Source organism: Pongo pygmaeus, chromosome 5, assembly GCF_028885625.2.
Source record: "Pongo pygmaeus isolate AG05252 chromosome 5, NHGRI_mPonPyg2-v2.0_pri, whole genome shotgun sequence".
Taxonomy (NCBI): domain Eukaryota; kingdom Metazoa; phylum Chordata; class Mammalia; order Primates; family Hominidae; genus Pongo; species Pongo pygmaeus.
This window is the reverse complement of record NC_072378.2, coordinates 11,319,840-11,335,770: the sequence shown is the minus strand read 5'-3', so window position 1 is coordinate 11,335,770 and position 15,931 is coordinate 11,319,840.

Below are 15,931 nucleotides of genomic sequence, written 5' to 3'. Positions count from 1 at the left end.
AATGATAAAATACCACTGAAAACTAGCTAAAATAAAACAGAGTCAGAGACACAGAGAGAGAAAGAGAAAGAGAGACAGAGACAGAGAAAGAAATTTATTAATAAACAAATACCAACTCAGCTCATGTAACCAAGCCAGGGGCAGAAGCAAGGGAATGCCTATATTCTCAGTAGTCTTTTCTTCTGCCTCTTCTCTCTCTGTATGGTACCCTCATTCTTTCAAGCCAACATCATCCCCACAGAGGTGACATGTTCATCAACAGCTCTGAACTTACAGGTTCACAGCTCTGCAACTGGAGTATAAAAATCTGTTCTCCCCATTCAGATTAAGAGAAGTAATTAGATTGGTCCAGTGAGGCTCATATGACTTTTCTAGGAATCAGTCACTGTGGTCTGAGCATGATGATATTCTGATTGATTTAAACTGGGCCATATGAACACCCATAATTACTAGAGGAATAATATTGGGTCAGGCAGTCACCTAATTAATATCATTTAAACTATTCGACATTTCCATCTAGGTCTCTCACAGGTATCTCAAGTTGACAGTATCCACAACTTAATCAATAATGTTTATCCAAAAACACGATTGTTCCCCAGTATTTTAAATGTCAAAAAATGACATAAACATTCATGAATTTCTCAAGCAAGATACTTAAGAGTTATGCTTGACAGTCCCTCTCCCTGCTGTTATTGCCTAGCCCACCCACCATCCAATTATCAAGGTCTATCAATTCTACATCCAAGATACATTTAGGATCAGTCCACTTCTTTCTGTCTGCAATATCGCCATTGTAGTTCAAAACAATGCCACTCCATACCTAGATTACTGCAGTAGCATCCCAACTGGTCTCCAACTGTCCACTCTTTTTTTTGTTTTTGAGATGGAGTTTTGCTTTTGTTGCCCAAGCTGGAGTGCAATGGCGTAATCTGGGCTCACTGCAACTTCTGCCTTCAGAGTTCAAGTGATTCTCCTGCCTCAGCCTCCTGAGTGGCTGGGATTACAGGTGCCCACCACCACACTGGGCTAATTTTTTGTATTTTTAGTAGAGGAGGGGTTTCACCATGTTGGCCAGGCTGGTCTCGAACTCCTGACCTCAGGTGACCCTCCCACCTCAGCCTCCCAAAATGCTGGGATTACAGGTGTGAGCCACCACACCCAGCCTACATTCTTGATCTCCTGACATTCTTTGTCCTCAAGGCAGAGTGACTTTATGAAATTTAAAACTTACCATACCTTGCTTCTGCTTAAAATCTTAGAAAAGCTTCTCATTGTTCTTGAGATAAACCCTACATTCCTCATTTGCCCTGGGAATCCAATCTTTGCTTTCTTTCTAACCTCATCTTTTCCTACTCTTTCTTTTCCTTCATTTAAAATGTTTCAACTATATCAATCTTTCCATTTTTGAAATGTAATCTGACATTTTTGGGGGGTACTGGGCTTTCACATGTGCCAGGCAAACATCTTGTTACATGCTCTCTCGGCCTTGGCCTTTTTCACATCACTCATCACAGCTTTAATACTTACAACGGAAATGTTTAACTGTGAACTTCTTAAGACCAAGGACTGCATCTGTCTGACTTGACATAGTACTTAGCACTTAGTAGACGTTCAATCAATATTTGTTGAATGAATGGTCATCCCACTTTATTACAGTTCTTTACATACCTGTATTTTCTGCCAAGATATGAGTTCATTCTTTTATTTTACAAATATTTATTGAGTGCCCACCTTGTGCTAAGGAGAGAGTTCAATATCAGGGGCAGAGGCAATGAAGATGATACAGGGGATTCTTACCTTTAGACATTTATAGCCTTTCTACTATGCAACAACTATGTGTTTTTTCTTTCTATGTCTCAATTCCTGGCAGATACTGTTTAATGAATGTTTGCTGAATGAATACATGAATGAATTAATGGGCATTGTGAACTTGACCACCAACTACTCTCTGTTCTTTTTGCTGTACCTTGTCCTGCATGTTTCAAATCACCAGAAGTTTCATAGCAGAGAAAAATGGCCACTAAACCATGGGTTTCCTGGCTGACAATGAGCTGGGTCAAACATGATGATCATCCCTTAGGCAGAAGTGAGATAGAGAGGTCCAAGCCAGGATACTGGCACCAGGGAGGAAAGAAGGGTATAGACACTTGGCATCTGGGAGCGTTGGGGCAAAGGTATGCCAGTGGTGGGAGAAAGGAAAAGGAAAGAAAAGACAAATGGTTGGGAGGCTGAGGCGGGCGGATCACAAGGTCAGAAGATCGAGACCATCCTGACTAACACAGTGAAACCCCGTCTCTACTTAAAATACAAAAAATTAGCCAGGTGTGGTGGCGGGCACCTGTAGTCCCAGCTACTCAGGAGGCTGAGGCAGGAGAATGGCGTGAACCTGGGAGGCAGAGCTTGCAGTGAGCCGAGATTGTGCTACTGCACTCCAGCCTGGGCGAGAGAGCAAGACTCTGTCTCAAAAAAAAAACAAAAAAAGAAACGACAAATGGGGTGAGGAGTGTTCTTTCTTTCTTTTTTTTTTTTTATCAAGACGGTTGTTACAATCCCCTTTTTAAAAATTTCAATAGCTTTAAAAGTACAAGTTGTTTTTCCTTACATGGATGAATTGTATAGTGGTGAAATCTGGGCTTCTAGTGTACCCATCACCCAAATATTGTACCCAATAGGTAGTTTGAGAACCATACATTTTTCATCAAAGTTTCTTACTTAATGTCTGTCTTTGACTGTGCATTGTGAGCTTTATGGTAGAAGGAGCAATGTTTGTTTTGATTTCCAGAGTCTCCAGTGCCAGTCAGAGCAATCATACATATTTGATGAATGAATGAATGAATGAATGAATGAATGCTCAACAACTCCCAGAGAACATACATCCAGTGCCTGGTTCTGAGGCTCACCCTCTCCAGGTAAGCAGGAAACCCTTGAGAGAAGTTTTCCACATCCAGGTATTCCAAGACATCTCAAAACCATGGTCAAGAGGCAAATGGATCTGCTACTGGACAGCTGAAAATTCTCAGAAGAAAAAAATGTTTCATAGAGATGAAAAGTCCAAAAATGCATTTGTGCCTAGAAGGCATAGCAGCATGAATGAGTAAATCCTACTGGGTAAATCTTTTAAGAAAAGAGGTGGTGGTGGTAGTGGGATATATAATATGACATATATAATATGACAAGGCTTTGGGTACCTAAGTTGAAGAGGAGATGCTTTTAGGGAGAAAAGGGGGCAAAAAAAAAAAAATAAGCCTGAAGACCTCAAACATAAAATTAGCGGGGAATTTTACCAGAGCAAGTATAATTTTGTGTCTTTCCTGACAAGTCAAAGCACTATCACGTAAGAGCTAAACAGATGATCTCTAGAATCCAGTGGCTTAGGATCGAATCACGGCACTGCTGATTCTGGACAAGTCACTCAGTATCTCTAGGGGTCGGTAATTTTATTTGAAAATGAGGACCCATCTCTTAAGGTGTTGAGAGTATTCAATGAAGGAATTCCTGCAAAACACCTAGCGTGTGTTACAAGGGCGGTAAATATTAGGTATTGCTACTGCTTACACAGATGACTCAGCAGGAGGGGTGGTAACCATTTGAGCCAATCTACGATCGTGGGGATTCAAAGGAAAACCAGAGGAAAGTGGGGAGCCCTTGAGTTAATCTACAGGAGAGACGTCCGTACAGAGCAGGGCACGCTGTCAGTGCGCGTTGAGTGGTGACTTTCCTTCCTTCCGCTTCTGTCATCTCCCTATTTCTATGACATTAAATTTGAAGCACACAATTCTCCCCACTGTGCCTTGTGGATTCCCTGTGCCCAGGAAAGCTTTTCTGGTCTGGAGATGGCAGAAGGCAGCCTAGTAGCTACGCCAAGGGAAAAATGATCAAAAATGCAGATCAAAGAGTTTTCCTTTTAAAGAAATATATATTTTAAGGTTAGAATCTAATCAAGCACAAATAATGCAAAGTTATAAACCCATTTTTTTCTTCTTCTTCATTCAGTATTTTAAGAGCCCTCTGCTCAGGAAGGGGGCAAGGGCTATTTCCTGGCTCTGGGCAAATCTGTGAAGGAAGTGAGGTGCAGTGCCCTGGGCCACCTCCTTCCCCTATCCCCTTCCCCATTCTATTGTCCCAAGTTCGTTACCAGGCACTCTAGGCCCAGATCTGTCCTGTTTCCCAGGCAAAATCTTCTCTCAAAAAGGATCTGAAACTCATTTACATTAAAATACACGTGAGGATTGCAGTGGAAAGCGTTGCCCCAAGGTTGGCCTTAGCTTTAAATAAACCAATGTCTGCAAGAGGCAGCAGAACTTCCTCAGGAGGCACCAGCATCCTGCTAGTTTTTTTTTTTTTTTTAATTTTAGTAATGTTTATATAACACTGTCCAGAATCGAGACACCGAGTAGTTAATTTACATAATGTTCTTATCACCAGAACAGTGTTAATATACATGAACATCTTTTGTAATCTTTTTTAATTTTTTTTTTTTAACTTTTATTTTAGGTTCAGGGGTACGTATGCTAGTTGGTATGTTTAAAGTGGATTCATCCTGGAATTCCCATCTCACTACTCAGGTTGTAAGTTGAGCTGCAGCATTTAAAGAAAGGCACCAAGGGTAAAAGAGAGCTATGCTAGCACTCAGAAAATAACAAGCATCTTCATTCCCTTTTGGCAGAAGGAAGTGGAGGCCCACTCATTAATTCCAACCTCCCCTGAATTTAAAAATTGCCCAAAGTAGTTATGTTACCAGTGGAGGGTGTCCAGGTTCTTGGCGTTTTTAACAAAGAATTGGACAAAACACACAAAGCAAAGAAAGAACGAAGCAACAAAAGCAGAGATGTATTGAAAACGGAAGCGCTCCACAGGGTGGGAGCAGGACTGAGCAAGCGCCTCTAGAGAGCTGGTTACACAATCTTCTGGGGTTTAGATACCCTCTAGAGGTTTCCCATTGGTTACCTAGTGTACACCCTATGCAAACGAAGAGGATGAAGTGACGTTACAAAGTTATTTACTTGGTCGTAGAGACTTGGAGTTTTCATTTGATTTAGTTCGAGGAAGTACTTATGTTCCCTAGCTCCAGACCCTGTTCTCCCGCCTCAGTTATGTATTGACAACCAGAGGCCTTGTGGTCTCCCTTTTAGCAGGTCCAGGTTAAAACCCTGGAAACCAACATTTCTAACAAGCATTGTGGGGTCGTGGAGATTAAATGAGGGACTTATTGAGAGGCTCTTGGCCTTGCATGCCTGGGATCAAGAGAGTTGGGTATTATTTGAATCTTGTATGTCACTTACTGTAGCCTCATTTGGAAGCGCAAGTCTGACTTCCCATTTAGACTCTCCTTAACCGTCAACTGCAGGCATTTCAAAAGAGCCTCTCTTTCCTCTGCGGCCGTTCCACATGTTGCTGACAGATTCACCTTTCTACAGCACAGTCCTGAACATGCTTGCCACCTTTTAAAGAAGACAGCAAGGGCTATCTATGATCCTAGCTATCTTTTTAAAAAATTGAATTATTTTGTTCGCACATTTAAAATGAAATGTAAACTCTCTATTGCAGCTTCAGAGCCCCTGCATGACTTGGTCCTTGCTGATCCTTTGACTTCATTTCCTACTGTTTCCCCTCCTGCTCCCCAGGGTCCAGTAACACTCATGTAACTGATCCTCACCTACCTCCTTGCTCACTCCTGCCTCAAGGCCGCTGCCTTCCTCTTCCCTTGCAAGGAAAAGGAACACATTATTGCTGTACCCAGAATGTTCTGACCCCATATCCTTGCATGACTGGTTCCACTGCATGGTTATTTCTTGGCTTAACAATTACCTCCCACTAGAGCAGCACCCCAGGATCCATCACATTATGCTATTTTTATTTTTTTACAGCACTTCTATCATCTGAAATGACTTTGCTTGTTTGTTTTCTTGCTATTATCTGTCCACCTCCCTCCAGGATGTAAGCTCCCTGGGTTTCCTGTTCACGGTTCACCGTTGTTATCTCTACTGCCTAGATAGCAGTTGACACATGGCTGGCTTTCAAAAAGCATTCTGCATAGAACCATATTATGCCTCTTTCACATCCTTAGGTGACAGCGTGCTGGCAGTCCTCACAGCCCTCGCTCGCTCTCGGCGCCTCCTCTGCCTGGGCTCCCACTTTGGTGGCACTTGAGGAGCCCTTCAGCCCACCGCTGCACTGTGGGAGCCCCTTTCTGGGCTGGCCAAGGCCGGAGCCGGCTCCCTCAGCTTGCAGGGAGGTGTGGAGGGAGAGGCGCGAGCGGGAACCGGGGCTGCGCGCGGCGCTTGCGGGCCAGCTGGAGTTCCGGGGGGGCGTGGGCTTGGCGGGCCCCGGGCAATGAGGGGCTTAGTATCCGGGCCCGCGGCTGCGGAGGATGTACTGGGTCCCCCAGCAGTGCCAGCCCATCAGCGCTGCGCTCGATTTCTCGCCGGCCTTAGCTGCCTTCTCGCGGGGCGGGGCTCGGGACCCGCAGCCCGCCATGCCTGAGCCTCCCACCCGCTCCGTGGGCTCCTGTGGGGCCCGAGCCTCCCCCATGAGCGCCGCCCCATGAGCGCTGCCCCCTGCTCCACAGCGCCCGGTCCCATCGACCACACAAGGGCTGAGAAGTGCGGGCGCACAGCGTGCGGGACTGGCAGGCAGCTCCACCTGCAACCCCAGTGCGGGATCCACCGGGGGAAGCCAGCTGGGCTGCTGAGTCTGGTGGGGACGTGGAGAACCTTTGTGTCTAGCTCAGGGATTGTAAAGGCACCAATCAGCGCCCTGTCAAAACAGACCAGTCGGCTCTACCAATCAGCAGGATGTGGGTGGGGCCAAAGAAGAGAGTAAAAGCAGGCTGCCCGAGCCAGCAGTAGTAATCTGCTTGGGTCCCCTTTCACACTGTGGGGGCTGTGTTTTTTTTACTTTTTGTAATAAATCTTGCTATTGCTCACTCTTTGGGTTCACACTGCGTTTATGAGCTGTAAGGCACACTGTGAAGGTTTGCAGCTTCACTCCTGAGCCAGTGAGACCATGAGCCCACTGGGAGGAACGAACAAATCCAGACGCATCTGCCTTAAGAGCTGTAACACTCACAGCAAGAGGTCTGCAGCTTCATTCTGGAGCTAGTGTAGACCATGAACCCACCAGAAAGAAGAAACTGCAAACACATCTGAACGTCAAAAAGAACAAACTCTGGACACGCTACTTTTAAGAACTGTAACACTCACCATGAGGATCCGCGGCTTCATTCTTGAAGTTAGTGAGACCAAGAACCCACCAATTCCGTACACACTTTCATGGTTCTACATCTTTTTCAGAATCAAGTACATATTCCTCCACCTGCCAGTGGAGAACTTGTGTGGTTTTGCCTTAATCCACTTGGTATAAATAAATTATGCTTATGTAGCTTCCTTGTTATTACAACAATGTACACATGAAGTTTGTGGATCAGTATCATTGGCATCATCTGGGCGTTCATTAGAGCTACAGCCCCTGAGGCCTGCAGACTTACTGACTCCCCGTTCCTATTTTAATAAGACTTGCCCAGGTGAATAGAAGGCACCTTGGGCCACACCTCATAATTACTGAAAGAGTAATACTGGATCACACGATCACCCAATGTGTTTCGGCTGAACTACTCAATATGCCCACTTGGACATCTCACAGGTATCTCAAACCGACAGTGTCCAAAACCGAACTATACTATTGCTCCCAAAAACGTGATTCTCTTCCAGTGTTCTCAGAAAATGAGAGCTATTGTCCTAAAATAATTTGTGAGCTATTCAAAGGCACAAACTCAGTATTATTCACCTTCATTTCCTACATGGAATGTCCTCAAAGTTTTCTGAGCTGAATTTATTTTATTTTTAATTGATATAAAATAGATGCACATATTTTAGAGGTACCTGTGAGAATCTAATACATTTATATAATTTGGTGTGTGTGTGTGTGTGTGTGTATGTGTGTGTTTGAGACAGTCTCGCTCTGTTTCCCAGGCTAAAGTACAGTGGCATGATCCTGGCTCACTGCAACCTCTGCCTCCCAGGTCCAAGCAATTCTCCTGCCTCAGCCTCCCCAGTAGCTGGGACTACAGGCACGTGGCACCACATCTGGCTAATCTTTTTCATTTTTAGTAGACTTGGGGTTTTACCATGTTGTCCAGACTGGTCTCAAGCTCCTGACCTCAAGTGATCCTCCCACCTCAGCTTCCCAAAGTGCTGGGGTTACAGGTGTGAGCCACCACGCACAGCCTATTCATATAATATGTAGAGATCACATCAGTGTAATTGGGATATTCATTACCTTAAATATTTATCTTTTCTTTATGCTAGAAACATTCAAATTATTCCTATAGCTATTTTGAAATACACAAACAATTATTGTGGACTGTAATCACTCTACTGATCTATCAAACACTAGATCTCATTTCTTCTATCACTGTATATTTCTACTTGTTAATCAACTTCTCTTCGTCCCCCCACCCTCCTACCCTTCCCAGCCTCTGGTAACCACCACTCTACTCTCTATCTTCATGAGATCCATTTTTTTTTAGTTCCCACATATGAGAGTGAGAAATGTGGTATTTGTCTTTCTGTGCTTGGCTTATTTCATTTAACATAAACACCTCCAGTTCCATCCATGTTGCTGCAAATAACAAGATTTCTTTTTCTTTTCTTTTCTTTTTTTTTTTTTTTTTTGAGACAGAGTTTTGTTCTGTCACTTAGGCTGGAGTACAGAGGTGCAATCATGGCTCACTACAGCCTTGATCTCCAAGGTTCAGTCAATCCTCCCACCTCAGCCTCCTGAGTAGCTGAGACTACAGGCATGTGTCACTACACCCCACTAAGCTTTGAATTTTTTGGAGAGATGGGATTTTGCCATGTCGTCCAGAGTAGTTCCAAACTCCTAGGCTCAAGTCATTCTTTTTATGGCTGAATAATATTCCAGTGTCTACATATACCACATTTTCTGTGTCCATTTATCCATTGATGCACACTTAGGTTGATTCCATATTTTGACTATTATGAATAGTGCTGCAGTAAACATGAGAGTGCAGCTATCTCGTTGATATGTTGATTTCCTTTCTGTTGGAGATATACTCAGCTGTGGAATTACTGAATCACATGGTAGTTCTATTTTTAGTTTTTTGAGGAATTTCCATTTAGTTTTCCAGGGTGGTTGTACTAATTTACATTCCCACCAATAGTGTATGAGGGTTCGTTCCCCTTTTCCCTACATTCTTGCCAGCATCCATTATTCCCTGTCTTTTTGATAAAAGCCATTTTAAGTGGGATGAGATTATATCATCTCATTGTGGTTGTTTTTTTGGTTTTGTTTTGTTTTGAGACAGGGTCTCACTCTGTTGCTCAGGCTGGAGTGCAGTGGTGTGATCTTGGCTCATGCAACGTCTGCCTCCTGGGCTCAAGCAATTATCATGCCTCAGCCTCCCAAGTAGCTGGGACTACAGGCATATGTCACTATGCCTGGATAATTTTTGTATTTTTAGTAGACATGGGGTTTCACTATGTTGCCCAGGCTCCTATGGAACTCCTGAACTCAAGTGATCCACCTGCCTCAGCCTCCCAAAGTGCTGGGATTACAGGCGTGAGCCACCATGCCCAGCTCATTGTGGTTTTGATTTGTGTTTCTCTGATTATTAGTGGTGTTGAGAATTTTTTAATGTACCCATTGGCCATTTGTATGGTTTTTTGTTTTTTGTTTTTTTGAGAAAAGTCTATTCAGATCTTTTGTATATTTTTTAATTTTTTTTTTTTTTGCTCTTGAGTTGTTTGAGTTCCTTATATATCCCGTTTTTAAATTTCTTGTCAGATGGATAGTTTGCAAATATCTTTTCCTTTTCTGTAGGTTGTCTGTACACTCTATTGATTGTTGCCTTTGCTGTACAGAACCTTTTTGCTTGATGTAATCCCTTTTGTCTGTTTTTGCTTAGATTGCCTTTGCTTTTGAGGTCTTACGCAACAAACCTTTGCCCAGATCAAAGTCCTGGAGCATTCCTCCAGTGTTTTCTCCTAGTAGTTTAATACTTTCGGGTCTTAAATTTCAGTCTTTAATTTATTTTTATTTGATTTTTGTATATGTGAGAGATGGGGGTCTCATTTCATTATTCTGCATATGATTATCCAGTTTGTCCAGCACCATTTATTGAAGAGTGTTGAGCTGAATTTTAAAAATTTATAGTCTAGTGGAGGAAATAGCCTAAGCAATAACAATGTGACAGTTACTTAACTAATCCAGTGAAAACTGGCAAGGCTCTCGACTTAGGAGGAAAAGTTAAGAAATATTAAGGAGCTAGAAGTGACAAAATGTGGTCACCAATTGGAGTGATGATTTATTTACTGGAAGGACTTTTAAGTGACTCCCAGCTCTCTGCTTTGGAAACTGGGTGCATGGGAGTGATAGTCTCTAAAACAGGGACTGCAGGAAGAGCAGGCTGAACTCAGGAGAGAGATCAGGGTTCAAAACAGATTGTAGAGCTAACATGCAACAGCCAATGTTGACTCAGTATTTACCCATCAATGATCCTACCACATTCCCCGAGTCCATTACTCTCCTACCCTCCAAGGTGGTTATCTCACACCCCATTCTTTCTCCTTGAGCCTTCTTCACCTCCTGCACAGAGTTAGGTCTTAGCCGATGGCCTTATTTTCTATTTCGTGGAAACAGCAGAAGCAGCCAGAAGAGGATGTGCTTGAACTGACGCCCCCACACCTATAATCTGCCTTTTCTCTTGATGAAAACTAACCAACTTTTCTGTTAGTTTTCTGGGTCCCATCCCTTTTCCCTTTCCCAAAGACCTCATTTCAATAATTCTATTCCCTCTCCACTGCATCGTAAAAATGTCAGTGTCTATTAGCTCGTTTCTATTATTGTTCAAGCATATTGAATCTCCTATCTTAAAAGCAAATGTAAACCTTCTTTAACTCCACACCGTCCTTTAGCTATCACCCCATTCTTCTCCTCTCCTTTACAGCAAAGCGCCTTGACAGAGTTGCCTATACTTCTGCCTCCAACTTCTCTCTTCCCATTCTCTCTTGTACCCACTATTGCAACTGCTTTGTCAAGGTCATCAATGACATCCACATCACTAAATCCACCACTCTGTTCTCAGCCTCCATCGTACTTCCTCTATCAGCAGTGGACACACTTTTCACCTCCTCCTGGCCTCTTTCTCTGCACTTGCCTTTCATGACCCCACACAGTCATGGTTGTCCTCCTTCCTCTCGGGCCACTCCTTAGTCTCCTTTCTTGGTTTCCCTCCTCTCCCTGACTTCTTCATCTTGGCATGCCCAATTCTCAGTCCTCGGTTTGCTTCTCTGTTCTAAGTGCATACCCTTGATGACCTCATCTGGCATCACTGCTTTTGAAATCAACTAGGTGCTGATGACTTCCAGAGTTCTATCTTTAATCCAGACCTGTTTCTTAAACTCCACATTCACGTATCAAATGCCCTTCTCAACAGCTACACTTCAATGTCTAATAACCATGTAGGATTTAATTTACACTAAATTGATTTCTGTATTTTCACCCACTCTGTGCTCCCCCACAGTCCCTCTCTCTTTTTTTTTTTTTTTTTTTTTTTTGGAGATGGAGTCTCACCTTGTTGCTCAGGCTGGAGTGCAGTGGCACGATCTCAGCTCACTGCAACCTCCGCCTCTCAGGTCCAAGCGATTCTCCCACCTCTGCTTCCCAAGTAACTGGGATTACAGGAGCGTGCCACCACGCACAGCTATTTTGTGTGTGTGTGTTTTTAGTAGAGATGGGGCTTCACCACGTTGGCCAGACTGGTCTCAAACTCCCGACTTCAGGTGATCCTTCTGCCTCACCACCCCAAAGTGCTGGGATTACAGGTGTGAGCCACCGCTCCTGGTCGGTCTTTCTTACCTCTGAAAATGACAACTCCCCTTCTCTTTACTGGGGCCAAAAACTTTGAGCTCCATCTTGATTTCTTTCTTCCACTCCCCACATCCAGCAGAAGATAGTGTTGGTCTCACCTCCAATTATGACTCAAATTCATCATTTCTGACTCCTCTACCACCACCACCCTGATCCAAGCCCCCACTATCTCTCACTTTGATTATTGCAGTGGCCTCTAGGAGCATAAGTCAGATCATATCGCTCCTCTCCTTAAAATCTTCAACAGCTCCTGTCTCACTCACGGCAGAGGCCAAAGCCCTAATATTGCCCTCACAACCCTGACTGATCCGCCTTCCTGATCTTTTCATCCTCTTTCTCCCTTCATTCTAGCCCCATGATGATTCCTTCAAGATGCCAAACACTGTCCCACCCTGGGGCATTTTTGCTTGTTATTGCCCCTGCCCAACCTCATGGTATAATCCCTCCCTTATTTTAAGTCTCTGCCTAAATATTGCATTATTAAGGAGGCATTCCCGGGGACCCCATAATGAATAGAAGGGTCTGCTCATGGCCGCCCTGTCCTACCTACCCAGCATTATATTTTTCCACAGCACTTCCTCCATCTAACATATGAAATGTTTATTTCATTTATTCATTGTCTGTCTCTTCATTAGAATGTAAGTTTCATGAGGGCAAGGATTGGTCTGATTAGTTTATTGCTCTATCTCCAGCACACAGAACAGCACCAGGCATATAGTAAGCACTCCATAAATATTTGTTGAATAAAAAATGAATTAAAACAATGTGCATTGAATGTCTCCTATGTGTTGTGAACATATAAATAGGAGTTGAAAGTGTAGGAAACAGTGAGACCTCACCTCAGGAACTGACAGGTGAGATTGAAACAGAAGGGGAGAACACAGTTCGGGGAAGGAAAAATAAAAGAGGACCCTGGGCGGGAGCGTGAAAAGGAGTTGCTAGAGAGGTAGATAGTAAACCAGGAGAAAATAGTCACGGGACACAGGGCAAGAGGGCAAGGTAGAGTTTAGAAGAAAAGGAATTGCTGGCTGGGCACGGTGGCTCACACCTGTAATCCTGGCACTTTGGGAGGCCGAGGCAGGTGGATTACCTGAGGTCAGGAGTTCAAGACAAGCCTGACCAACATGGTGAAACCCTGTCTCTACTAAAAATTCAAAAAAATTAGCTAGACATGGTGGTGGGCACCTGTAATCCTAGCTACTTGGGAGGCTGAGGCAGGAGAATCGCTTCAACCCAGGAGGCAGAGGTTGCAGTGAGCCGAGATCACACCATTGCACTCCAGCCTGGGCAACAAGAGCAAAACTCCGTCTCAAAAAAAAAAAAAAAAGAAGAAAAGGAATTGCCAAGATAAGTGATGCTGCAGAAAGGTAAGGTAAGACAAAGAAATGGAAAGCACCCATTGGATCTAGAAAAGCATTTGGAGGACCTTAGTGGCTCCTAGGAACTGTGATAGTATTCCCTCCCCTAGGAAGCCTCTTTACATACCTTTTTCATAGTGCTTAATAATCAGAATGTGAGCAGACTGACCTGTCAGTTACCCAGCAAGTTAGACTGTAAGCTGCCCAAGGGCTTTGGGCAAGGGAATGGTATTTACTGGACAAATCTATGGGCTGGGTGCCTGCCAGGTAATTTGCATATACTAATATATTTGATTCTCACTGCAACCCAGTGAGATAGGTGTAATTTCCCACTTCACAGATGCAGAAATTGAGGTTCCACAAGGCTAAATAACTAATCCGAGATCTAACAACAAGTAGCAATGCTGACCCTAAAACTTGGATCTTCCTGACTGTGCTTACTAGGGAGCAGGGTTGGGGGTGGATAGTGTTACTTCCCCTCCCTCCCAGGTCATCTGAAAGTCTCTTATTGAGGCAGCCACTGCTGGTTTCTTATCCAATAAGTATCCTTTCTCCCTGCTGAGGGTCCTGCATTGTGTTTCTGGATGGGGCATCTTTGTGCTTTGGGAAAGACTGAGCCTTTTATTTTTTAATTTTAATTTTTGAATTTTACCTTATGTTCCAAGATACATGTGCAGAATGTGCAGGTCTGTTACACAGGTATACATTTGTCATGGTGGTTTGCTGCACCTATCAACCCGTCATCTAGGTTTTAAGCCCCACATGCATTAGGTATTTGTCCTAATGCTCTCCCTCCCCTTGTCCCCCACCCACAGAGAGGCCTTCGTGTGTGTTGTTCCCCTCCCTGTGTCCATGTGTTCTCATTGTTCAACTCCCACTTATGAGCAAGAACACGCGGTGTTTGGTTTTCTGTTCCTGTGTTAGTTTGCTGAGAATTATGCCTTCCAGCTTTATCCATGTCCCTGCAAAGGACATGAACTCATTCCTTTTTATGGCTACAGACTGAGCCTTTTCTTAACCCCAGGAGGTAAAATGTGACGGTCCTAAACCATTTAGGACCATTTCATTTGCTTTGTTGTTGATTGGCTTAGGAACAGGCTTGGGATGCAATTCTGCCTCTAAGACTTGTGGATATGTCTGCTGGAGAGTGAGCCTTGGAGGAAGAGTTTTTCTAGGAAAGGAATCATCTCTCAAAAAGAAGCATAGAGATCCGAAGAGCAGTGGGCCTTCCTTTTGGGTTTTTTAATTTATTTTCATTTAGATGTGGTTGGGAATGCACCGCCTAGAGCTATTGCAGACAGTTTGCAATCATGAGGGAACCAAGAACTTCAGACCAAAGCTGATATGAAGACTTCTATGGAACTGTTGAATTAACCAAGGCTGGACCCACCCTACCCCCTGGATTGTTGCTTGATGAGGCAGCAAATATCTACTGTTCAACCCAGTGTAAGTTGTATTTTTACATTATTTGGAGCAAAAATTTCCAATCTATGTAGTCTCCCAGACCATGTCTATTTTTACTCACCAGTTTATTCCAGCTCTGAACAGAGTGCTTGTTGCTCAAAAAGTATGTTTTGATTGGCAGCAGGAAGACTGTTATTTAAAAAAAGTAAAAATGAATGAATCTGGTTAATTATTATAAAGTGTAGGAGGCTGAGGACACAATCATTTTTAGAGAATCTTCTCTAAAAGTGCAACAGGAAGAGAAAATGTAGCACACCACAAAGACAAGTTCCTCCCAACGCTCTGCTGGCATGGTGCCACCAGGCACATTATGTGCTATGACCCCTATGGATCCGATGGCCGTTCACTCCCATGTAATTAATTAAAATTGAAATCAGCTTTTGTCCCTGATTACTGAGGCTCAAACTAAAAACAGCCCAGAATGTATTCTCAGTCAAGAGGTGGCTGTGTTGGAGATTTGTGTTGGCATCTCTGAGCTGTGACCACAGCACACATTTTTGTGGGAAATATCGGATGACACTTTTCCAGCAGCATTCTTCCATTAGGAAGGTTGGTGGGGCTGGTGGCAGGGCTCAATGGACCCAAGAGACCTTTTCTTCTTCTGAAACTCGTTTAGACTCGTTCTTCCCAGTTAATGAGGCCGTTCTGTGCCCCTTTCAGAGCTAATGTAGCTGGAGAAACCAATGGGTGCGAAATGTAGAAACATCAGAGTCCCCTTCCCAAAGCCTCGTTTTGCAAGGCCCTGTGTGATTTGTGGCAGCAACTTAAGGTCCCGGTTACTGATAAAAATGATATAATTTTAGAACTTTTCATAAGCCAATGTGGCCTCCTTGTTAAAGAACAGCAATTAGAGCCTTGAAGTACTGAATGCAATTACCTAAACTGTTTTCCAAATGCCCATATTCAGTCTTGGTTCTCGGGACTGATGTCTTCCTCCCCTTTGGCCCCTTCTCATGCTCATTCATTCAGCTACATCATTCTAGCTGTGGTACCCCGATATGGCTCAGCTTCAGTATATGCAGGGGTGAGCCAGGAAGAAAATTCCAGTCCAGGATTTGGAGAAAAGTCTCTCTGTGCCTACCCTGCCCGTGGTGCTATGCTAAGGGAGGTGACCATGAGTGATTTCGTACGTGCAGATTGTCACGTTTGACCCTATGATCCTGGCTGATGGAACCAGGAAATGGCAGTTGTCTTTGAAGACAGCCATCAGCAAACTGGCT